Source organism: Scyliorhinus canicula, chromosome 4, assembly GCF_902713615.1.
Source record: "Scyliorhinus canicula chromosome 4, sScyCan1.1, whole genome shotgun sequence".
In the NCBI taxonomy this organism is placed as follows: Eukaryota; Metazoa; Chordata; class Chondrichthyes; order Carcharhiniformes; family Scyliorhinidae; genus Scyliorhinus; species Scyliorhinus canicula.
In genome coordinates this window covers 161,143,281-161,169,537 of record NC_052149.1, presented here as the reverse complement: position 1 = coordinate 161,169,537, position 26,257 = coordinate 161,143,281, and the positions used below count along the sequence as shown (strand labels likewise).

General features: G+C 45.5%; 1 long non-coding RNA gene across 1 annotated transcript; it reads right to left on the bottom strand.

The window, feature by feature from the left end:
• On the bottom strand, window positions 1–26,257 carry LOC119965120. Its single transcript, XR_005460434.1, has 3 exons — window positions 26,078–26,257; window positions 587–675; window positions 1–487 (listed from the first exon to the last, which is right to left on the bottom strand). It is a non-coding gene; the product is annotated as an uncharacterized LOC119965120 (long non-coding RNA).

Genomic DNA, 26,257 nt, shown 5'->3' with positions numbered 1-26,257 from the left:
CTGACACTTTCATTTCCCCTCCTGGCTTCCTCTGCCATTCTCCTTCTTCCACTCACAGCTAAACATACCCCGACCCATACAACACATCCTTACAGCCCATGGTGAAGACCCTGAGTTTTTGAAGCAGGTCGGAGAGTAGTGATTCTGAAGCTGCTGTGTGAAGATCTCCTATCTTCCGAGAGCTGCTTCTCAGTGGCGCAGTATGTATGAAGGCCCACCTACCATGCGATGCACATATCTTTCCAGGGTCCAATTGCTGCAGGTTTCCAGCATCCTCTGACGTCTGTGGTGTGAGCAAGGCCCAAAAGGTAAGTCCCGACATTTGCATGCCACGTTTGTCCAGGCGTGTTCTCCTGCTAGTGTCACGGAGAATCGGGTGTGGGGGGGTGGTGGAAGATTCTTGTCGGGTCTTGATTTGCATCCCATTAGTGGGATCAGATCAGCAGGATTCCTGATCCTCCATGGCGGGCACGATTAGAAGATCCTGCTATAAATTAATTCAGTGTGAAACTGGGTTTTGGGCCTCCCGCTGAACCCCCCCCCCCCCCCCCCCCCCCCCATTACCTCAGTCTGCCATTGAACCTACCAACAGGGGCATGAGAGTATTCCAGCCAACGTTTTGAGTCCATTTTGAGTCTTCTTCGTCTCACCTTCAGATAGAATAAGTAAGTGCTTCTGAAAAGAAAGATTGAGAGCATATGAGGGGCTGGTTTAGCACAGGGCTATATCACTGGCTTTGAAAGCAGATCAAGGCAGGCCTGCAGCACGGTTCAATTCCCGTACAAGCCTCCCTGAACAGGCGCCGGAATGTGGTCACTAGCGGCTTTTCACAGTAACTTCATTTGAAGCCTACTTGTGACAATAAGCGATTTTCATTTCATGTGAATTTTAGCACGTGGCAAAAACAGTGGCTGAATTTCTCCAGTCATTTGTTGGTGGCGGAATTCTCTGTTTCCACCGGCAGCACACCCCCATCTGTGGATTTCCTGGTGGTGTGGGGTGGCTTCAATGGACATTCTCACTGACAGCGGTGGGAACAGAGAATCCCACCTCCAGTGAATGGCGCACCTCCCATCGCCTAGAAACAAATTCAGTTGAAAACCACGGGGAATAATTTGTTGCCTGAGACAATTGCTGAGGTTGTGGGTGTTAAGGCAAGTATTGTTTGATACCCGGGAAAGATGGGAAACAAAAAGCAGTGATGATAAATAAAGAGACAGACAGAGATTCCGTTGGACTGTAGAATATCTTCAAGGTGGGCATTCCTGGAAAAGAGTTAATAATGAATTAAATACTAACAGAAAGGCAAAATATTGTGGATGCTGGAGGTTTGAAATAAAAACCGAAAATGCTGGAAACACTTAGCAGATCAGGCAACATCAGTTAAATCAGTCCCACCCATTGCAGGAATCACTGTTGGTGGGATGGAAACTTTACCGGACCAGCAAGATCTATTTGAACTTGGTACGCCTGATCTCAGCATTAAATTTAAGGTTCATTTTTACAATATTTAAGTTTGAAAAGTTAAATCCTTAGTTATATTTTTATTTATTGATATTTCACTCCGCCCAATTTGTCCCTCTCAAAGATCTCCTCACCTTCTCCTGCGAATGGTTAAAGTGGAAGTATCATTCCCAACACACAAACAGTTTTCAGCCATTGCTCTTGGTTAAGCCAGGGCAGTGAGTGTTGATAGGCTATATGTCCTCACCAGTCCTCAGGTGAAGATCCCCAAATTTGTTAACCCAGATGGAGATCCCTCAATTTGTTACCCACCGTCCCCTCCTTGGGAAGTACCTCAGCACGAACCCACAATTTATTTAAATCCTAAATACGCACCCCAATTTATTAACGTCGGGCTGAGATGCTCCAAATTATTATGCTGTATAGAAGAAGGATGAGCTGGCTCCCTTTACTTATTCAACCCCCTCTGTTTGGTGGCAAGAAGATTAATTTAAAGGATCCCTGCTTTCTCAGATCCCTTTTTCCAGACCCAATATTAATGTTTTAAAAGGAGCCAATTTAACCAGGCTTTTTTGAGTTAAAGACAAAGTGAGTTTGCAGAAAATGGTAAAACGCATGCATGTACATTCATACAGATTAGAAATGATAACTGAGTCCAAGGTAAGTAAGAAACGGTATACAAAACAATTCTTGAAAACAAAAATCCAATTAAGGGCCAAATTAGCGTGGCCAATCCACCTACCATGCACATCTTTTGGGTTGAGGGATGAGATCCACACAGACACGGGGAGAATGTGCAAATTCCATGCGGATAGTGACCTGGGCGGGGATCGAACCCAGGTCCTCAGCGCTGTGAGGCAGCAGTGCCTCAAAACAATTCTTGACCCGTGAAGAGTAGATGATTGAGCATTGCGGCTGTTCGTGATTCAAGCAGCGCTGATTTCAGGAGGCGATAGTCAGTTTTGAGATTCCAGTGTTCTGCAGTTTAGCTAAGAAACTTATCTATTTTCTTTTCAACTGTGGTCTTTGCTAACTTGGTTTACTTCCACAATCAGAGAAATATATACCTGGAAATGTTAAAGGGGTGCTGCTGCTGGCTGGCTTTTTGTTTCTGTGGTCACACACCCTCTGCCACCTTCAGCGCTTGGTCACACACATGCACACACAACCTCCAGGGGAAACTTTTCAGCTGACGTTTATCCGACTCTTTGCATATTCCTGGAATGTGATATCCACAAATATATCTGGGATATTACACACAGGATATTCATTGGTGAGATGATACTCATTTCCCATTATCTCCTATTGTCTCCACCAGAGATGGTAATTGGTTTCCATATGCTTTAGAAGTATCCTTATCTAGAAACATGGCGTGGTTCCATTGTCTTGCTTAGAGTATTATCCACCAGCAATTCAGGCAGTTCGTCACATTACATCCTCGGCATCTTTGGCTGATACGTTCATATTAAAAAACTCACAGGTCTTATTCACAGTTCAATATTTATGGTTGTAATTCAGTATTTTTCTTTCATTATTATGACATTATTAAGAAAGTAGATTGAAATGAAAAGTAAAGAATTGTCTAAAAAAAAATCTGATAGGGTTTTTTTTAGCTGCACTGGGGAATCGTGAGATGGAGATTAGCCTTGCAGCAGGGTGAAGCTGGTACTTTGTTATGCAAGGTGGAGACTATGTTTAGGGACCGAAGTTATAGCTGTACCCAGTTGCAAAGCAGAGCTCAGGCAGAGAAATCAAGCAAAAAATAAGGCTTCAGAAGTCTATCTGTGTCAGACGATATATGTTCTACTCTAAACTAGAAGATAGGTTCTCAAAAGAAAATCTACAGGTCATGTGTGGTAATTATTTGCCAGACTTGGCTCATAGTGTTAAAACCTATGGGATGTTGTTTGGGGAACCTGTATCCTCTGAGTTTAGGAAAATAGATAGATTAGACTGGGGGTATGTAATGACTTAGACCAGGCCTTTGAGATTGGCCAATTAGAATATGAGCTCCCTGATTAGTAGGCCAATCAGGGAACCTCTTCTTTGTATGTAACAGGGAGAGTCAGATCCTCTGCACTCCCAGTGTAGATAGCAAGCTGAATGTACATGATCATACTGCTGTTGGTTTTGTTAATAAAAGGGATTCTGGTAAAGGTATTTATGCCTCAGTGGACTTATTTCAGGGTAATTCATTTATACTGTCCAGGTAACTATTATTTAATTGTAAAAGTTATTCTTTATTGTTGCCTTTTTGTGTGTTTTAAAGTTTAATTATGTTTTGTTATTTGAATAATTTACAAGACTGACCCCTTTCCTCATCGGGTTTTAACTCTTTTCTCCAATTTTATTTTTCCAAATCTCAAAAATAAATAGTTAAGAACTAAAGTTCTAAGTTTCCCTTCTGGGATTTGGGATGCCCTCGCATTGAGCATCACCGGGGTTCATAAAAAAATAATGAGATTGAAAGGAATTGTAGTTAAGCCTACCCTCTCCCCTGACACCCGGCCAGAGAGAGATAGTGCTCACTTCCCATCAGAATTAGAATATTCTTAATAATTGGAACTATGAAGTACTTTTAAGCATCCAGAATTGTTTGGTGTTGAAATACTTTGACCTGTCTAGCACAACTCTGCTGTCACATTGTCAAAGTGTAGAGGCAGCCCAGAAGTTAAGGTGAGACCTGGAGCATACTATTCAACATCACTTGGACAAATAATTCATGCTTTGTGACCATCGTTTTGTAAATGTGAGACTCATGAACTGATCAACTCACAACTCTTCAGCCAAGACGCAACACCTTCTCATCCTCTGGCCTGCAGTGAATTGCTTGCCACATGTCACCACTGGCAACTCCACTTAATTCTTGCTAATTTTGTCAACCACTGCTCTCTCGTCTTGACATTTCTTTTCCTCTTCCTCCAATTTGATTCAGACAGCTTTTCCAGCTTCTTCCAATTGTAATTCGTTGCTGTTTTCTGAGTGAAAAACTTTCAATCGAGAAATTTTCATATGTACAGATGCGACACCAAAGTGTGACTGGCAATATATGATAAATCAAATTTGTAGAATAGGGTGCAATAAGAAGATTTTTTATTTATCTAGGGTTTCAGAGAACCTGAGAGAGAATGCAAGGGCGGCACAGTTGTTAACACTACTGCCTCACAGTGGCAGGGAGATGGGTTCGATTCTGGCTTTGGGTGACTGTGTGGAGTTTGCATGTTCTCCACTTATCTGCGTGGGTTTCCTCCAAGTGCTCCGGTTTCCTCCCATAGTCCAAAGATGTGCTGGTTAGATGGGATTATGTGGTTATGGGGATAGGACGGGGGAGTGGGCCTAGGGGTGGTGCTCTTTCAAAGGGTCGGTGCAGACTTAATGGACAGAATGGCCTCCTTCTGCACTGTGTAGTATTTCTATGGTTCTATTGGATCTATTGTTTCATCCTTTGAGGCATCACGCTTAACTTTATGTCAATGAAGGTTTAACTTTGTGAATTACTCACTTTGAGTTGCATGCTTGTGCAGTGGACAAATCAAGTGTTAGGTATTAAAATATAATCTAGATTTGAGGACTTCCATCAGCACATAGCTAATGTTAAGTGGCCCCTTAGCATGATACTCTGTCTCTCTCATGTTTTCAGTTCATTTGATAGAGATAGGCAAGGTTCAGTACTCAGTTTTGTACTGAAACGTTACCACTATTTTATTAATGAGTTCAACATCTTATTAGCACATCTTTCATAACTCAAACAATGGATGATTACAGTTCAGGGATTTGCAATCCTCAAAGGATACCTCACAATCGTGGCTCAGGTTCAAAGCCACTTAGGAAATTGGCATCAACAGCCTACTTCTGGCAAATGGGCAGGGAGGGGTGGTGTGGAAGCTGATGTTGATGGGAGAAGACAACCAGTATTGCAGGGCTTGGGCAGCTGTTGCTATTAAAGGAGACTGATAGCCCCTGGAGAAATGTTAAATATTTTAAAATATAACAATATAATATGAAATATTTTAACATTTTAATTAATTCTTTTCATTTTGTGGGTCATTTAAGATTCAAACCTTCTCTTCCCAACCCTCCAATCCAACTATTCTGCAGCCATCTGCAGCCATAGCAACACAAGATATCAGAAACATACTTGCAATAACAATATTAGCATTGTTATTGGATTGACTGAAAATGCAACATTTCTTTACAAGTTCGAAACACCGTCCTAAAAGTTTAACTTTAGTCTCAAATTTATGAGGCCAAGGGTGCTCCTTGAGGCCCTGTAAGTTACCCTGAACCTCTGAATCCTAGGCGTTCCCAAGGTGCCAAACTTCTCAAAAATATATTTTTAAAAATGTTTTACTTTTTTAAAAATGTTAAAATACCCAATTATTTTTTTCTCCAATGAAGGGGCAATTTAGTATGGTCAATTCACCTGCCCTGCACGTCTTTGGGTTGTGGAGGTGAGACCCATGCAGAGAATGTACAAATTCCAAACGGCCAGTGACCTGTGGTCGGGATCTAACCCAGGTCCTCAGCGTTGTTAGGTAGCAGTGCTAATCACTGCGCCACCATGAATCCACCTAACCTGCTTTAGCAAAGTGTGCTAAACAGCTGACTTGTAAAGCAGAACAATGCCAGCAGTGTGGGTTCAATTCCCGTACCAGCGTCCCCGAACAGGTGCCGGAATGTGGTGACTAGGGGCTTTTCACAGTAACTTAATTGAAGCCTACTTGTGACAATAAGCGATTATTATTATTATGCCGCTCTAAGATTTTAAACAATACTATTAAATCTCCCATGAATCTTGTCTGCTTTAAAGAGCCCAATCCTATTTTATCTGGTTTCTCCACAGAACTAAATTCCATTAAAAGTAGGAGTAGAGTGGGCAGCACGGTGGCTCTGCTGCCTCACGGCGCCGAGGTCCCAGGTTCGATCCCGGCTCTGGGTCACTGTCTGTGTGGAGTTTGCACATTCTCCCCGTGTTTACGTGGGTTTCGCCCCCACAACCCAAAGATGCGCAGGTGAGGTGGATTGGCCATGTTAAATTGCCCCTTAATTGGAAAAAATTAATTGGGTACTCTAAATTTATATTAAAAAAAGTAGTAGTAGTGGTGATGTGCCCAAGGGCAGGTCCTCTCTCCGTTTCTCCATGCCTAGCAGTCTTGCGCTTCCCTCCTCGGATGCTCATGATACCAGTCATTTTCTGGTTTTACTGATTTTGTAGCTTGGCTGTGGTATACCTTTAAGGGGCACATCTAAAACTGCTGCACATCACCAGACAGGATGTGATATATAAATTCATGTAGAGTGTATACATATACTGGACAGATGATAGAAGCAGTCCTGCAGATTAGACATTTTAACTAGCCTCCAGATATTGTTGTATATAATTTCAACTCTTCAATGAGTTACCACTCATCTTTGGGTGGTTCGTGTATGGTAGAAAACACAACACAAGGGAGTCTCCCATTTTCATCCGGTGCCATTCTCGTAAATCCCCTCTCTATCCTTTCCAAAGCATTCTTCCTGAAGGTTCCTGCTGAGGCTCAATTTATTGATGTTTACCATAAATGCCTTGGGCGGGAATCTCCGTCAGACAACGCCGAAATCGGGAAAGATGATTGGGCGGAGAATCGGTTCCGACGCTGAAATCGCAGCAGGCGCCGATTTGATGCCGAGTTACAATGCTCCAGCACCTCGACAGCGGTGCCAATACTTTCCAGAACACATGAATAGTAGACACCGTTTGCATATCATTAGCAGGCACGACCCGGTATTCTCTGGGGCTTCTGCGATTCTCCGCCTCTGATGGGCCGTGTTCCCGACATCGTGGTTCACTTGTGCTTTTAAAAATTGGGAAACCGGCATGGTGGCTGCTGAGGGAGAGAGGGGATACGGAAGGTGTCCAACGTCACCATAGTTGCTGATAGTTGTGCCGCTGGCCGGGAGGCTTCTGCCAGGGCCGGGGGGAGTATGGGGGGTGGCCAGGAGGTGGGCTGTGGTCTCGGGGTGGACGGGCATGGAACACGATTGCCCCAGCCGGCAAGGCAGCCATGCAGCTGCGCTCACTATTAACAGCCACTTTGAACCTAGTGCCATGGGTGGTATAAGTTGTCATAATATCCACTCATGTACATACGGAAGTGCAGACAGGCAGTGATTGACACACAGGATGACCAGTAAGCACACAGCACAGTTCAGGCAATCACCAGACAGCACACTACCATTATAAAGCCAGAGGGCACTAGGTTTCCCGTTCTCTCTGGACCCAGCCACTGAGACAGCCAGAGTCCACGAGCTAGCAAAGAACATGTGGTAGCTAGTAAGTCTGGTAAGGCTAGTACAAGGTCTCCAGTCAGTTTAGTATAGTGTCGACCCACAGCTGAATATGTATATTAGTTCTATCGTTGAATAAAACAGTGTTGGATCTTCTCCAGTGTTAGACGTCTGTTTCTAGCTTCACTGCATCAAGTGCAGTCCACATCGAACCAACCTGTCTAACACATCATGGTACCAGAGTGCTCCTGAAATTGATGGACCTACCTCGAGTGAATCAGCGTTGACCAGCAAGCAGCCACCCTCCTCCACAGCTCCGCTTCTCCGGCAACCTCAGCGCCAATTGGAAGATCTTCAAGCAAAAGTTCCTCTTGTACATCGAGGCCTCCGACCTCGAAGCTGCATCGGATGCCAGGAAGATCGTGCTATTTCTCTCCACAGCAGGGGGCCACACCATCCACATCTCCAACTCCCTTACATTCGCTGATGGCGAAGACAAAACAAAATTCAAAACAGTCCTGCTGAGGTTCGACAGCCACTGTGACATTGAGGTGAATGAGAGCTTCGAACGGTATTTTTCCAGCAGAGGCTTCAGGGTAGGAATGAACCTTTTCAGTCCTTCTTGACCCATTTCCGCATTCAAGTGCAATCCACATCGAACCAACCTGCCTAACACATCATAAGTGTTCTCCCAGGGCACCCCCCTGGGTGCCCTCTGGCCCCAGCTGACCCATGAGCTGCATGGGCATGCTCCAGCACAACCAGTGCCATCTTTTTGGCTGGGCGAAGTGTGTGTAGGGAGTCTAATCTGTATGTGCGACTGCAGCTTGTCAGCCTCCCGAGTGTCGATCACGGACCCGGTGAATCCCGCACCATTTTTCATTGGAATAGATTGTGTTCCACGCGGCACCGGTGCTAGCCCCTCAACGGTAGCGGAATCGGTCCAGGTGTGGCCCCGGTTTTTCTGTCGTAAAAGTCCACAGATTCTGCGTTAGCATCGACACTTAGTCTCAGAAATGGAGAATCCCACCTCTTGTTTTTGAATTTAAGGCAGGATGTTTTAGGTGGCTTGGTTTTCCGAGGAGTGCTAATTGATTGCAGAAAGAACTTCTGCCCGAGTGAGTGCCAGTGGCAGTGGAGGCCAGGACTGAGACTATAAGATTCTAAGACCTGGAGCCCAGGACCAGATGACATGCTGGACCTTGCACCCATCACCCAACTTCACCTGCCAGACTGAAAGTTGAGGCTGGGTGGGAAGTTGCCCTTAGTGATTGGCCACTTAAAGGCTTCAATAGTGGTTAGGGTGGACTGACCACCCGAGGCTGTTTGTATTGAAAGCATTGCACGTAATGGTCTTGATTATGTGGCCAATGGTGAAGTGACACTCATCGCTGATTTTGAAGAAAGCCATAATCTAGTGGGCTCCTTGACATTGATATCACCTTAGCCACTGCTAACTTCATTCTCGCATCAGCATAGGGGGTCTCCAGGAGTCCAGCAACCGTGTCATTGTGAAGCAGACTAAGCTGCCAAACACATTGAAGAATTCTCACAGACAGAAAATAAGCAAGCACTAAACACGATTCATCATTCACTTTTCTAAACAAATTACGATGATCAGAAATAAAGATTGGAGCATTCACATGGGATTGAAGTAGAAGCAGACAAAAATAAGTGAATTTGTTTTTAAATAGATTTTTTTCTCATGAAATTAGACATTTAACTATCCACAAATATCAACTTGACATTTCATGGTTAAAGAGGTTGTCCAGCAATGATTTTGACTTGTCACACCACCAACCAGCCATGATCTTATTGAATGGTGGAGCAGGCTCGAGGGATCGAGTGGGATCCTCCTGCTACTAATTCGTACGTTGCATGTTCAAGCCCCACGCCTGACCTTAAGCTCAGAAATCAGGGCTAACATTCCAGTGCAGTACTGAGGGAATGTGTATTGTCAGATGAAGTGTCTTCCCTCTCTGGTCGATGTAAAAGACTCCATGATCCATTAGACCACTGTGCAGAAGTGCAGGGGTGTTCTCCCCAGTGTTCTGCTCAATATTTATTCCTCAATCAGTATCACAAAAATACATTTTATCTGGTGATTATTGCAAATTGGCTACCACATTTCCTACATTACAACAGTGACCACAGATCACAAGCACTTAAGCACTTTGAGATGTCGGGCAGTGGCGAGAAGTGTGATATTAATGCAAGTTTTTCTAATTTTCTTTTTTCTCTCTCCACAGATACTGACAGACCAAAAAAACATTTCCAGCATTTTTTAGTTTTGCAGCAGAGTTGCTCACAACTTTTGTCTTTGTTTTCATCATTATAACTTTGGGAGAAAGTTTAAGATGAAGTTCTCCTCTAAAATCAACTGATCTCCAGCAAGTACCAGGTGACCTTACAAGCTCCTCTTTCTTTGTTCATATATTTATTCCTGATATTTAAATGATCTAATATTGAATGATAAAAGAATAAATAACTCAAGCCTGGATTTTGCGGATGTAATGATGGTGGAAATGTCAGTGTTGCCTCTCATTGCTTTATGAAACAGACAGCAGTCTCTGACAAACACAATTAAATGAGAAAATCCAGAAATTACTTTTGATGATTTCTTACTCCTGTTGAAATGGCATGCCCTTCCATTTTCTTCACTATTATTCTCATTGTAAAAACACTTGGAATTTTCAGCCTTGTTGAATGAGATATGAGAATGAGATTGCAATATCAACCCCACATTCCTGCCTACCTTTCACACCTTAGTTAATTAAGAATCTATCGAGCTCTGCCTTAAAAATATTCAATGACTCTGCTTCATTGCCTGTTGAGGAAGAGACTTCCAAAGACTCAGGACCCTCTGAGAGAAAACATTTCCCCTCATGCCCATCTTAAATGAGCGACCCTATATTTTTAATTAGTTGGAGTTCTAGGTTCTCCGAAAGAGGAAACCTAAAACGTAATGATGCAGATGGGAGAATGCTATCAACTGAGTCACAATTGAGACTATAGTATGAACATGATGATGTCTAGATGAAAGGACATTGACCTGAAATGTTGGGCTGAAGTCTCCATTCTGTGACGCCCAAAGGACATTTCCTGATGGGACAGAGAATCGGGCATCAGGGGAAAATCGGGATCAGCGCTGGGTGTCAATCTGAACGCAATGCTCTGACCCCCCCACTGGTGCCGGGATCAAAGTTAACCACTGCACACCAGCGGGGGAACGTAACTGAACGCAAATAGGTCTCAATGAACCATTTGCATCCGTTTAGTGGACCCGGCACCAGAATCTCCAGCCCTCCATGATTCTCTGGTTCCCTGGTCCGGGAATCACGTGGGTGTGGATCACTTCTGGTATTTAAAAACAAGGCCTTAACATGGTAGACTTTGTGGTGGGCAAAGAAGGTAATTCCGTGGGGGAGTTGCCCGCCCAGAGTCCATCTGAGGGCCACTCTCCCCCTCCACAATGCACTAGCTGCCCACTCCTCCTCCACCAGACCCACCCATACCCCTTTAATAGGCACAACCCCCAGGACCCCATAAGGGATTGCAGTGCACCTTTCTTTGATGTGGTTGATGTTTGTCAGCATTTGGGTTTCACCACCTAGTGTCACTCATGAAGGGAGATGAATGAATCAAGGCTGTAGCTGGTTTGTGGAAACTGTCAATCACATCCCGCTCCTAGAAATAAATGAAAGGCTTGCAGCTAATGGATCTGCAGGATTGAAGCACGGATCACAGCTGTCCTCCTTTGAGGAATTTATACACAAAACCTCCGGGTAATTGTTACAGCAGTAATTCTATTCACTGTACCTGTCTGGTCTGCTCTGTTCTCTAGCTTCCAGCCAGTGATCTCTTTTCTGGGAGAAGAAGGGTCTTTGGAGGGGGGGGGGGCATCTGTGGAGGGAGAGACATGGTGGAGGGATCCCACTAGTCATGGGTTTCCTAGGGGGGTCTCTAGTCAGGGCATCCCTCTGATCAGGGGGTCTCTTTAGTCAGGGTGTCTCTTTAGTTGAGGGGTCCTGTGGGGTGTTGCTTCAATTAGGGGGATGCAGGGGACCTTCCTATTCATGGGGTCCCTGGAGAAGATCACCATATTCATGGAGTCCCTGATGGGTCTCCCTATTAATGGGGTCCCTAGGGGTGGTCTCCCTTTTGGGTTCCCTGGGGGGTCTTCCCGTTAAGGGTGTATCTGGGGAGGTCCTTCTATACATGGGGTTCGTGGGGAAGGGGGGGGGGGGGGGGGGGAAAGGCTCTCCCTACACATGGGGTTCCAGGGGAGTTCTCCCTATTAAGTGGGGGATCTCCCTAATTAGAGAGTCCCTGGGAGGGTGGTTGTCAGGTCACCCCCATACTTGGGGAAAGGGGCGGTGCTGGGACGGGGGAGGGTGGAGAGGGTCATGGTTGGTTGTCAGACTTTGCTATTAAAATGGTGGCCCAATAGCAGATTCCCTTGGGAAACCCTCGCCATGCATAAATTTTGTATGGCAAGTGATACAGAATTGCTTCCCAATTTGAGCAACCAGGGATAATTAAATCAATTTCATTTCTCCTCAGGCGATAGAACAACGGGCTAGATTTTCCGATTGTGAGGCTACTGGCGTGGGAACGATAGCGTTTGACGCCCAAACATTCAGCGCAAAATGGCCACCGATCCTCCGTTTGGCTGGGGACCAACATCAGAGCAGCGTAGAACACCCGGCTCTAGCTGCCTATATGGCCTGGAGAATTGCCGGGTCCGTAGCCACGAATGCGCAGTGCGGCGGCCTGCAGCGCCACGCCATGCAACATGGCGCTGGCTGTGCGCGGACCCAGCCTGCAAAATAGTGCCCCTCCCTTTGGCCAGCTCGTGAGCCCCAGACCACACCACCAACAGTGCCACCAGCCCCTGACAAAGACCCCCTGCCTGCGGATCGGCCCTCCCCCGACTGTGGTGACGCTGGACTGAGTCCGCGACCGCCACGCCGCGTTCCCGACAGGTGAGACCATGATAGACCCATGCAGTCTGGGCGGGGGGAGGGGGGGGGATCAGACAACATCCTGAGGCCGTTGATACGCTGAGCGGTGTACTCTGCATGTATGCTGCTTTGGAGGGGGCGGAGCATCGAGAATGCGGCACCGCCCCGATTTGGTTGGAAACGGGGTATTCTCCGGCCGATCGGCGAATGCGATTTTGGCGTCGGCGACCGGAGAATTCACTCCTGATCTCCCAAATGGAGAATCCACCCCGTAATCTCTGTTTCTCTCAATAAATGTTGCTAGACTTGCTTCGCATCTCCAGCATTTCATGTTTTTCTTTTTGATTTCCAGCATCTGCGGTACTTTGTTTCCACTTTCTGATAGAGGTGTCTAGATTTTCCCAGTCAGTTAGTGATCCAGATGTCCATTTCAATTCTGGGATGTGAAAAGACATTAATCACAATATTCCTAGATGTGGCCAATTAAGAGTTCCTGCCCATTCAAGGACTGCAGGTAGACGAGGGAGTTAACCCGAATGTCCACTGCGATGTCTGTCCAGCAGCCTCTGTAAGCAAGTATGCCTCAAGATGCAGGCGCCTTTTGGAGAAATAGAAAATTGTAAAAAATAAATGTAGTCAAGACGAATCAGACCATTATTGCAGAAACAGAATCTTTTGACAAGTATGGGTTACAGCTTTGGCTTTGGCCCTGTAATACCTGTTGCTCTTGGAGAGAGGGGTGATTTTAAAGGAAGCATTGATTGCCTCCCAGCTTGCAGCTGAGATGCTGTCTCCAGGCAAGTGCCTGTCCTCAGTCTTAGTGGGAGGCCTGTCTATCATTGGGAAGATTCCAGTGACATAACCATTTTGCCACTAAGTGGGCACTTGATTGAACATAATTTGCCAGCTGCCACTGGCTCTTACTCTTACCAATTTTTACAGACGCACCATAGAAAGCATCCTATCCCATCCTATCACAGCCAGTTTTGGCAACTGTTCAGCCCAGGACTGTAAAAAACTACAGAGTGGCATGAACACAGCCCAGTCCATCACGCAAACCCACCTCCCATCCATTGACTCTGTCTACACCTCCCGCTGCCTGGGGAAAGTGGGCAGCATAATCAAAGACCCCTCCGACCCAGCTTACTCACTCTTCCAACTTCATCCATCGGGCAGAGATGCAACATTCTGAGAATACGCACTAACAGATTCAAAAACAGCATCTTCCCTGCTGTTACCAGACCCTCATATGGACTGATCTGATTGCCATGTTAAGTAGACTGACAGTAGTGAATGATAAACTGCAGAACATGTAGTTTAAATAATTGATTGTAGAACAACTGTGTGATAAGGTAACTAGGATAAATGAAATAATAAGCTACTAACACTAATTAACTATTGTGGAACTACTGCAAAATACGTCCATTTTCCAGCACGACCTATGCCCAACTCCCAGACCACAGGGTCACGTGATGGGTTTACAATGTCACCCAGTGGCTGGAGATCGTGCATAACATTATGCACAAAATTGCCTTATGCATATCATCACATCCCCTTTCCTTTGTAAAAATGAAATAATTTACAAGCATTAAATTACTTTTTACATTTTCCTTTTCAGCCTTGCCATTCAACTGAGGCTATGCAGGCTGGAAGTAACATGCTGGAAGTTATACTACCGGGCAAATTCTGCCCACTCATAGCAGTCAAAACAAGGACCATTATTGCTCATGACCACATTCGGAATGGCGTATCGCGCAAAAATGTATTTGACGTTCTTGATAGTACATCTTGCTGTAGAATTCAACAACTGTGCTATCTCCAGGTAGTTCGAGAAATAGTCTATGACCAGAAGGTACTCTTTTCCATTTAAATGGAAAAGATCTATGCCAACCTTCTGCCAAGGAGTTGTAACTGTCTCGCCCATCTTTTTAGTTTCCTTCCTCTGCCTGCGTTGAAATCGTTGGCATGTTTCACAGTTCTCCACCATTAGCTCAATGTTCCCATTGATCCCAGGCCAATAGAATGGCTCCCTGGCTCTCCTCTTGCACTTTTCCATCCCTAACTGCCCTTCATGCAACTTGAGGAGGATCATTGACCGCAAATCCTGTGAAATCACAATCTGCTGATTCTGCAGCAAAAATCCACTCACGTCACTTAATTCTGCTTGAATATTGTAGAAACTTGAATATGAAACTTTGGCCAACCTTCAAGGATATACTGTATCACTTTCTGCAAGATAGTGTCCTTGGCAGTTTCTTCTTCACTGATCTTTGACTTGTTGTCAGAGACTGGCAGAGACTCTGCCACCAGGTTTACGTGGACCTGCACGGCCTTATCCAGCTGGAGTGGTTCCTCATTGCCGATAGCTGTGGGAAGCATGTTAGCCACAATAAGAAGTGGGCATTGTTTTGTTACCTGTGTGGTAGGTAACATGTGCTACTCAATCTAGTTGGTGATGATGTATTCTGAATCTCGATGAGGAAGATTCAAACTCGTCCTGTAGTAACAAAAGTTTTTTGAGTAATTACAATAATATTTACATGAGTTCTTTACTTTAACTTTGATACTAGTGATAAGGTTAACAAGATCTAACTATGGTAACTATACGTAACTCCACTGGCCATCTAAACTAGTCTGCTTTTGCTTTGATCACAGTGCACCCAAGAGAGAGAGAGAGAGCCAATGTGGCTGCCTTTTATACCCCTGTTGGTCCGGCCCTCTAGTGATCGTGTGGTGCTCCTGATGACACATTAACCCCTTTTGTATATGCACACATAGACATCACTACAGGCATCATTGTTAGCACAATTGCTTCACAGCTCCTGGGTTCCAGGTTCGATTCCCAGCTTGGGTCACTGTCTGTGCGGAGTCTGCATGTTCTCCCCATGTCTGCGTGGGTTTCCTTCGGGTGCTCCGGTTTCTTCCCACAGTCCAAAGACGTGCAGGTTAGGTGGATTGGCCATGCTAAATGCCCTTAGTGTCCAAAAAGGTTGGGTGGGGTTACTGGGTTATGGGTGTAGGGTGGAGGTGTGGGCTTGGGTAGGGTGCTCTTTCCAAGGGCCGGTGCAGACTCAATGGGTCGAATGACCTCCTTCTGCACTGTAAATTCTATGATGTTTACCCGGCGTATGCACCAACTCAAAATCTCACAGCTGTAACTTCATGAACATTCATTGCAGTCTTGGCGACACCGCACTAAGAAATTTTTTTATGATGGAGACCTATGGTTAATCTCGACAATGAAGGTCGGAAGCCCATACACATAATCATGGACTTCGTTAGCCCATTAATGAGCCCGAGACACTCTTTTTCAATTTGTGCTTATTGTCGTTCAGTGTCAGATATCGCTCTGGATGCAAATGCCACTGGCAGCCAGTCTTATTCCAGACCCTGTTGAAGCAGGACTGTCCCGAAACCATCCTGTGATGCATCAGTTGAGATTTTTGTATTTTTGGCTGGGTCAAGAAGTGTGAGAACAGACAAAACCTGCCTGCTGCTCTTGTTCATGGTTGCTGGACCAGTAGAATGCTACACCCTTTTTATGGTCTCCCTCAGATGTTCTGTTTTGGCTGCCATGTTGGGGATGAACTTGCCCACAAAATTTATCATGCCTAGCATTCTTAGAATGCCATTTTTTATCCGTAGGGCATGACATCCGCAGAATTGTCCTTCTCTTGTCTTGATCGAGCTGAACCCCTCGAGGGGACAGCTCGTCTCCCAGGACGTTGATGCTGTGCACCTCGATTTGACATTTTGCCTTGTTCAATTTCAAACCGTTTTTCTTGATACTTTTTAGGATCCTGAGAAGTCGGATATCATTCTCCTCCCGAGTCAACCCCCAAATAATAATGTCACCCGCATACACACGGAATGCCGGAATTCCCTCAACTGTATGCTCCAGAGCACGATGAAAAATCTCTAAATCCGAGATCTTGCCAAATGGCATTCTTAAAAAACAAATCTCCGGAAGGGCATGTTGAATGTGCACTTTAGAACATAGAACATAGAACAGTACAGCACAGAACAGGCCCTTCGGCCCTCGATGTTGTGCCGAGCAATGATCACCCTACTTTAACCCGTATACCCGTAACCCAACAATCCCCCCATTAACCTTACACTACGGGCAATTTAGCATGGCCAATCCACCTAACCCGCACATCTTTGGACTGTGGGAGGAAACCGGAGCACCCGGAGGAAACCCACGCACACACGGGGAGGACGTGCAGACTCCACACAGACAGTGACCCAGCCGGGAATCGAACCTGGGACCCTGGAGCTGTGAAGCATTGATGCTAACCACCATGCTACCGTGAGGCCACTTTGCTACTTTGAAGCTTTCTTTATTCAGTTTCAGTTGCCAAAAGTCTTGTGATGCATCCAATTTGCTGAAATAGGTTGCTCCTGCCATTTCACACACCCTCCCATTTTGATGTAGGGTAGTGTTCCCTTTTAATATTGAGATTCAAATCCTTCGGATCCATGCAGATTCTTAAGTCCCCATTGCACTTCTTTGCACAGGCCATGGAATTAACACAGTCTGTCGGGGTTTCAATGCGCTTAATGACACCCAAGGCAGTCATTCGCTCTCAGGGCAGCACAGTAACACAGTGGTTAGCACTGTTGCTTCACAGCTCCAGGGGGCCAGGTACGATTCCTGGCTTGGGTCACCGTCTGTGTGGAGTCTGCACATTCTCCCTATGTCTGTGTGGGTTTTGTCCGGGTGCTCCGTTTTCCTCCCACAAGCCCCGAACGATGTGGGCGGGATTCTCCAACCTCCCGGTGGGCCGGAGAATCACCGGGGGGGGGGGGGGGGGGGGGGCGTTGTGAATCCTGCCCCGACACCAATCTGGTGCTGGTTTTTCGGCGGGGGCGGGAATCACACCGCGCCGGTCATGGGCCGCTGCAGGCAATTCTCTGGCTCGCGATGGGCCGAGTGGCTGCCCATTTTCCGTGGGTCCCGCCGGCGTAAAATACACCAGGTCCATACCGGCGGGACCTGGCTCTGCGGGCGGCCTGTAGAGTCCTCAGGGGGAGTGGGGGGATTTGGCCCCATGGGGGGCCCCAAAGGTGGCCTCGCCCGCGATCGGGGCCCACCGATCCATGGGCGGGCCTGTGCCATGGGTGCACTTTTCCCTCCCCGCCGGCCAGTGTAACGGTCCCCCATGGCCGACACGGAGAAGAACACCCCTGCACATGCGCTGGGCTGATGTCAGCACATGCTGGCGCCCCCACGCATGCGGCAACTCGCGCCAGCCGGCGGAGGCCCTTCAGCACCGGTTGGCGCGGGGCCAAGCCCTTCGGTGCCGGCCGGCACGGCGCAAACACTGCCAATGCCAGCCGAGCCCCTGAAGGTGCGGAGGATTCTGGAGTGGTTCACGCCACTCCTCAGTGCCGGTAGGGCATGCCCCGCTGGGTTGGGGAGAATGCCGCCCCACATCTTCCTCCAATTGAATCTTTGAAAATTTCAGGGAATTTATTCAGACATTTCAGTCAATCGTTATTTACTGAATTTTAAATTAGACGCAAGAGACTGCGTAACAGTCCTGTCAGACAAAGAAACTGACTGAATGACTTCTGCCTTCAAAAATGGACATACCACTTTATAGGCACAGAGGAATCCAAATTCTAGTCATTGGCATGATTCTGGAACCATTAAGGTATGGCAGCAAACAAACGTTTGAGCTGACGTACATCATCAGTAACCAGCCTTTCTCTCTCCTGAGCAGAGATGTGTAGCCCTGGACCTCCTCAAAACAGCACAAGATGTCAAGGCAACCAAAGTCATTAATCATACAGAACTGATAGATCACCAGTACTCAAAGGAACTTGAATTTGTAAAATTGTGAGAAAAGGATGCTTCACCCCAGGAGTGATGATCAATAGATATCTTTTATGTTAAAACAAATGTTAATTTGAACACAGAATTAACCACATCAACATCAAAGAAAATACCTTTACAATTATCAGTTAACCAGTTCTTAAACAAAATTAGAAACTTACTATCATCCCTGCTACAAACTCCAAATAAGCAACCCAATGCAGTTCAAATGCCACTTATAAATGAAGATAACAAAACGGGTATAGCCGCTCAGCAGTGCAGAGACTTTTGGAGAGTATTCCTTTCAAGAGCAGATTCAGTACACTTCTGCTCAACCCAACAGCATTTGGCAAAACCGCTGTCCAACTTAAAATCCTCCCATCTTGTCAGACTCAAATTCTCTGGCAAAGTGCAAAACTACAGACAGACCTAGCTCTTCCCATTAATTACATTACCTGTATTCCACTAAGATGTCACATAAACTGCTTAGTTAGGAATAAATACAACCCCGTGTAAACTATCTATTTTCCACAGAATCCCCAATAATCAAAACAATATCCCATTAGCCCTTTATCTGTAACCAAGTAAGTGGTTGGAATCAATTATCACCTCACCTTTTATGAGTCCCTAATTACAGTTTTAGTAGACACACAGTCTGGATACCTTAACCTAGGTCCTTTAAAAATATTACTGGAACAAATATGTGCTTCAACCCAGGTTTTTAAAAACCTTACTATAACAGATGTAAAATATAATCTCTAACAATTTTTACACTCATCACATTACAGATGCTGAAAAACCTGCAATGGTCAGAACGGTGAACCTGGACCTCCAGTGGAGGATGTAAAGGACATAGACCAGTTTTCCAATGAGCCTGGTGTGTGTGATTCTCATTTCTGGTTGTACCAGATGGTCCATTTGGTTTCATTGTTGTTTGACTTTTCTATCATGGCTTAATGCAATGCAGGATTTGTTGGGTCACTTTAGATCTCTGGAGCATTATTACTGGCTCTCTGTATTCATTGCCCCCCTGTAACATTACCATCATTCTTGTCATGTAATAAAACTAAAAGGCAGAGAGGAGCCAAAATATAATTTTTTAAAAATTCCTTGCAGAGCCAGGAAAGCAGGAGCATCCCTCCAAACGTTTAGTACATCACGGAAACTTGGATAGAAGAGGGGCAGAAATGGTTGTTGGAGGTCCCTGGTTATAGATGTTTCAACAAGATTAGAGAGGATGGTAAAAGAGGTGGGGGGGGGGGGTGGCATTGTTAATTAGAGATAGTATAACAGCTGCAGAAAGGCAGTTCGAGGATGATCTGCCTACTGAGGTAGTCTGGGTTGAAGTCAGAAATAGGAAAGGAGCAGTCACCTTGTTGGGAGTTTTCTATAGGCCCCCCAATAGCAGTAGAGCTGTGGAGGAACAGATTGGGAAACATATTTTGGAAAGGTGCAGAAGTCACAGGATAGTAGTCATGGGTGACTTCAGCTTCCCAAACATTGAGTGGAAACTCTTTCGATCAAATAGTTTGGATGGGGTGGTGTTTGTGCAGTGTGTCCAGGAAGCTTTTCTAACACAGTATGTAGATTGTCTGACCAGAGGGGAGGCCATATTGGATTTGTACTTGGTAATGAACCAGTGCAAGTGATAGATTTGTTAGTGGGGGAGCATTTTGGAGGTAGTGACCACAATTCTGTGACTTTCACTTTAGTAATGGAGAGGGATAGGTGCGTGCAACAGGGCAAGGTTTACAATTGGAGGAAGGATAAATACAATGCTGTCAGACAAGAATTGAAGTGCATAAGTTGGGAACATAGGCTGTCAGGGAAGGACACAAGTGAAATGTGAAACTTGTTCAAGGAACAGGTACTATGTGTATTTGATATGTATGTCCCTGTCAGGCAGGGAAGAGATGGTCAAGTGAGGGAACCATGGTTGACAAGAGAGGTTGAATGTCTTGTTAAGAGGAAGAAGGAGACTTATGTAAGGCTGAGGAAACAAGGCTCAGACAGGGCGCTGGAGGGATACAAGATCGCCAGGAGGGAACTGAAGAAAGGGATTAGGAGAGCTAAGAGAGGGCATGAAAAATCTTTGGCGGGTCGGATCAAGGAAAACCCCAAGGCCTTTTACACATATGTAAGAAATATGAGAATGACTAGTGCGAAGGTAGGTCCGATCAAGGACAGTAGCGGGATATTGTGTATTGAGTCTGAAGAAATAGGAGAGGTCTTGAACGAGTACTTTTCTTCAGTATTTACAAACGAGAGGGGCCACATTGTTGGAGAGGACAGTGTGAAACAGACTGGTAAGCTCGAGGAGATACATGTTAGGAAGGAAGATGTGTTGGGCATTTTGACAAGTCCCCCGGGCCTGACGGGATATATCGAAGGATTCTATGGGAAGCAAGAAATTAAATAGCAGAGCCTTTGGCAATGATCTTTTCGTCCTCACTGTCAACAGGGATGGTACCAGGGGATTGGAGAGTGGCGAATGTCGTGCCCCTGTTCAAAAAAGGGAATAGGGATAACCCTGGGAATTACAGGCCAGTTAGTCTTACTTCGGTGGTAGGCAAAGTAATGGAAAGGGTACTGAGGGATAGGATTTCTGAGCCTGTGGAAAAACACTGCTTGATTAGGGATAGTCAGCACGGATTTGTGAGGGGTTGGTCTTGCCTTACAAGTCTTATTGAATTCTTTGAGGAGATGACCAAGCATGTGGATGACGGTAAAGCAGTGGATGTAATGTACATGGATTTTAGTAAGGCATTTGATAAGGTTCCCCATGGTAGGCTTATGCAGAAAGTAAGGAGGCATAGGATAGTGGGAAATATGGCCAGCTGGATAACAAGCTGGCTCACCAATAGAAGTCAGAGAGAAGTGGTGGATGGCAAATATTCAGCCGAGAGCCCAGTTACCAGTGGCGTACCGCGAGGATCAGTTCTGGGTTCTCTGCTGTTTGTGATTTTCATTAATGACTTGGATGAGGGAGTTGAAGGGTGGGTCAGTAAATTTGCAGATGATATGAAGATTGGTGGAGTTGCGGATAGTGAGGAGGGCTGTTGTCGGCTGCAAAGAGACATAGATAGGATGCAGAACTGGGCTGAGAAGTGGCAGATGGAGTTTAACACTGACAAGTGTGAGGTTGTCCATTTTGGAAGGACAAATATGAATGCGGAATACAGGGTTAATGGTAGGGTTCTTGGCAATGTGGAGGAGCAGAGAGATCTTGGGGTCTATGTACATAGATCTTTGAAAGTTGCCACTCAAGTGGATAGAGCTGTGAAGAAGGCCTATGGTGTGCTCGCGTTCATTAGCAGAGGGATTGAATTTAAGAGCCGTGAGGTGATGATGCAGCTGTACAAAACTTTGGTAAGGCCACATTTGGAGTACCGTGTGCAATTCTGGTCACTTCATTTTAGGAAGGATGTGGAAGCTTTGGAAAAGGTGCAAAGGAGATTTACCAGGATGTTGCCTGGAATGGAGAGTAAGTCTTACGAGGAAAGGTTGAGGGTGCTCGGCCTTTTCTCATTAGAACGGAGAAGGATGAGGGGCGACTTGATAGACATTTATAAGCTGATCAGGGGAATAGATAGAGTAGACAGCCAGAGACTTTTTCCCCGGGTGGAACAAACCATTACAAGGGGACATAAATTTAAGGTGAATGGTGGAAGATATAGGAGGGATGTCAGAGGTAGGTTCTTTACCCAGAGAGTAGTGGGGGCATGGAATGCACTGCCTGTGGAAGTAGTTGAGTCGGAAAGGTTAGGGACCTTCAAGCGGCTATTGGATAGGTACATGGATTAGGGTAGAATAATACTCCTGCCATATTTATGGGGATAAAGCTCCGCATAATTTTTATAAGTCGGATTTTTCAAGAGTGCATTTCAAAACATGATTCAACAGACCAACAACCAACATGATCATTTCAGAAGCATATGCAAGTTGATGGTGTATATCATCATAAAAAGTCCCACCCCCCATAGCCTTTCCCAGGAGTTTTTAAGTAGCCCAACTTGATGGTGTCATTCGGATGGAAAGCCTAGGTGAGAATAAATGTCCAAACTTTCAATAAAAGGTTGAACATTGCAGTTAGCACATTCTGTTCGGAAATAATCTCTTGTGCTAAGAATTAAATCATCAATCATCTCCTGTGTCCCACGAGTCTTGACACAATCAGCTGCAGGCTGATGTCATTCAAGATGAGATTGGGTGTCAGGCACAGTGATCACTCCACAGTGATTGACTAGGAGATACGATTGCCTGCAGGAATGAGATCAGCCTACTGGGATAGAAATGGGAGGTGCCAATCGAAATCACAGCGACATTATAAATGACATTATGAATATGGATATAGTGCTCGGGCTTTATTCCACATACTGGGCCTTTCCGAAATGTTGGGGTGAAAGAAGATATATCTTGCTCTGGGAAAATAGTATGCAGGCAAATTATTTTGCAAATAAATAACTTCTGGAATATTTATTTTGCTGTTACCTTGCGAACAGCAATTATTTTACGATTCATATGTCAACATAGTTTCATCGTCATCAAACGTAAAGCATTTGATTATGCATCTAGATATTAGATTTGTACAACAATGCTGAATGAATTAAATAATTATACGCTTAATTCGGCAATTAATATGCGTGACAATAACATAATTACTAATTCTCGGTTGTATGTTTATTCAGTCTTTGGTCCGACTCTGTTACTCATTCTGCGCATGCTGTGTGACCTTCCACAATTTGCAACCTTTGCAAGTTCGCCAAGACATTGAATTTTGTGCAGTTGCTGAAATAAAATAGTACTTTTACCTCAAGTGTAGTGTTGGAAATGGCTTGTGTGACTGAGCATTTACTTAAGGTTACTAAAAAGACTGAATATTTCATAATTATCAGAAACCATCACAATAAATAATATAGAATGTAAACTTCTGGGCACTGGGATGATAATAAGAGTTTAATTCTCTTTAGACTGTAACAAATGGTTCCTGGTTCAAATGTCAAGAAAATGCTCATCAGTAAAGCTTAGCGATTTTGCTAGATGCAGGATTTCTTTGCGTGTGAATGCTCCAATGATAATCTAAATGACTAGGTTTGCACCAATCCATTTCCTAAAGCTTTACAAGGAACCATAAATATAATGCAAAAGCTTTAAATCAAATGTATGAATTTTCCCTTTTTAATGTAGAGTGTCGCAGCAGGTAGGTAAAACGATATTGAAGCTGTGTGCCCCAATGGCGGCTTTTTCAGCTGTATTGTTCGGATCTCTGAACCAAAAAAGTACAAGGGGCAGGTCCCACGATGTCACACCGGCAGGGGGCCAGCAACTTTGTTTTTCAAAGATCAGGCCTCTATTTTTCAAGGCGGCATTGATACAGGAAAGTATACACCTGATACCCCCCCCCCCCTCTCCCCCCTCTGTACAGCCCCAGAGACAACTGCCCTCTGCAGCACACACCCTCCCCAATATGTAACAGCCCCCGGCACTGCCAGCTGGCACTGCCGTGAGGCACTGGCAGTACCAGGAGGAAAGTGCCCAGAGAATCACAAAGTATGTCCCACTTCCCCTGAGCGGTACATTTACCTGCAGTCTCCTGGAAGGTTCTGCTCGCCAGGTAAATGCTGTGGGAGGCCTGTCGTCATTCTTGCCCTCACACCACCATGAGTGGATAATCTAACAGAGAACATATATAGAACATACAGTGCAGAAGGAGGCCATTCAGCCATCGAGTCTGCACCAACCCATTTAAGCCCTTCACTTCCACCCTATCCCCGTAGCCCAATAATCCCATCTAACCTTTTTGGGTCACTAAGGGCAATTTATCATGGCCAATCCACCTAACCTGCACATTTTAGGACTGTGAGAGGTAACTGGAACATCCGGAGGAAACCCACACAGACACGGGGAGAACGTGCAAACTCTGCACAGACAGTGACCCAACGGGGAATCGAACCTGGGACCCTGGCGATGTGAAGCCACAGTGCTATCCACTTGTGCTACACTGCTTCCCAAAGAACTGTCCAGTGTGCGGATGATTATTAGTCACAGAGGCTGGATAATCAGATACTGACTTATTATTATTGGGTTCCTGATGTTGCATGATGGGAACCCTGTTACATCATTGACAGGGGACAGTGTGGTAGCCTGGCCCCTGTAAGGGGTGACCTTTTGTGGGCCATGTGACCTGCTAGGCCTATCGCTCAGGAGCGTGCAAACTCTGACCAATGGGGAAAAGGCGTGGGGCCCTGGGTGCAGGGGCCTGAGCAGTATGGACCCAGGCGCCAAGGAATGAAGACCTGTATGAGATACCTCTGTGCCTTTAGACCTCATTGTTGTCTCGAATAAACCTCTTTGTTACACAAGAAGCCTCCTCGGTGATACCTCATTCTATTACAGGCAGGGGACAATCACAATAGAATATCGTCACACAAAATTTGATTTGGGCCTGTGGCGATATTTTGGCTCCATTAACGCCCAATGCAAACAGAAGGGCAAAATTCCACACAAAGTGTTCATTCTACTCTGAACAGAGTTTAATGATGCCTCAGCGTCTTCCGTGGTGTCCAGTGTCTTGAGAAGCATTGAGGGACATCCTGAGTTGATGAAAGACATTTTACAAATGCATATCTTCCTTTTTTTTCTTAACTTTTTAATGCATCTGAGAAGTTTAAATATATTGAGCTGCAGAGTTGTCTCTTTGAGCAGGAAGGTACTTATTCATAAAGCTGAATACTAAGATTTCTCTCCCTATTCTTGGGACCACTGAGTGCTACATTTTGGGGGAGGGAAGGGATTTTTCCCAATACTTTGGAGGCATTTTTCTAGGCGATTGGAGGGACAGGGAGAACGGCAAGCAAATGCACCAGAGCCAGTTCCTCGATATGTTCCTACCTCCTTCTCATTTCTGCTGGGGGCAGCTTCAGAGTGGCTATAGCAGCTCATCCATTAGCTGCAGGAAGCGGGCAGCCAATGAAGGAGGCAATTATCGGGTATTTTTGTAAGGTTTTGGAATTTTGCGAGTGGCACACAGACTTCCCAACTGTACTTCCTGCTTGTCTACACACTGAAGGCAAGTGCAGGGTGGGAGGTCAGAGTGCCGTGAGTTCCAGGTGTAATAATCACTTTAAAAGGACAAAAGTTTCAATCATCAGGACATCCACAGGCAAATGCTTGCAGTTGTTTGCTTTTCCATGGACAGTGCTAGCTGCGAGGATTTGACTGCTGGTCCCATCTCGTACCGTCCTCTCCTCCACCTTTCGCCTTAGTAGCAGAGCACTCACAGCAGCTCTGCTCGCTGCCCTTCACTTTGAGCAATCTGATTGCTCCTCCCATGTCCTTGGGCTTCCTGGAAGTGGCTTCTCAATTAGCTTCCTTCGGGAAGATTGCACCCCACGTCCTACCATGTGCACAACTGGCTTCACCACCCAGAAATCAGGCCAAAATCAGGCTTGTGGCTCAAACGGGAAAGTTCAACCCTCAAGAGTTTACCAAGAACCTTAAGTTAACTTCAGTTCTGGAACGATTTAAGTATCCCATCAAATGTAGAGTAATACATTTTTCTCACCTGATTTTACTTTTGTGTCACACACGATTTCAAAACCTAAATAATCATCCCAGGTTAAGTGCTTGCTGGTCCATTTGGAATATCAGTTGTGAAGCCATTCAGTTCTTGTTCAATAGGGAGTAATCAGTCTTCATGCAACAATTCCATTCTCTGCAGGATCAAGCAAATTGTCGACCGAGC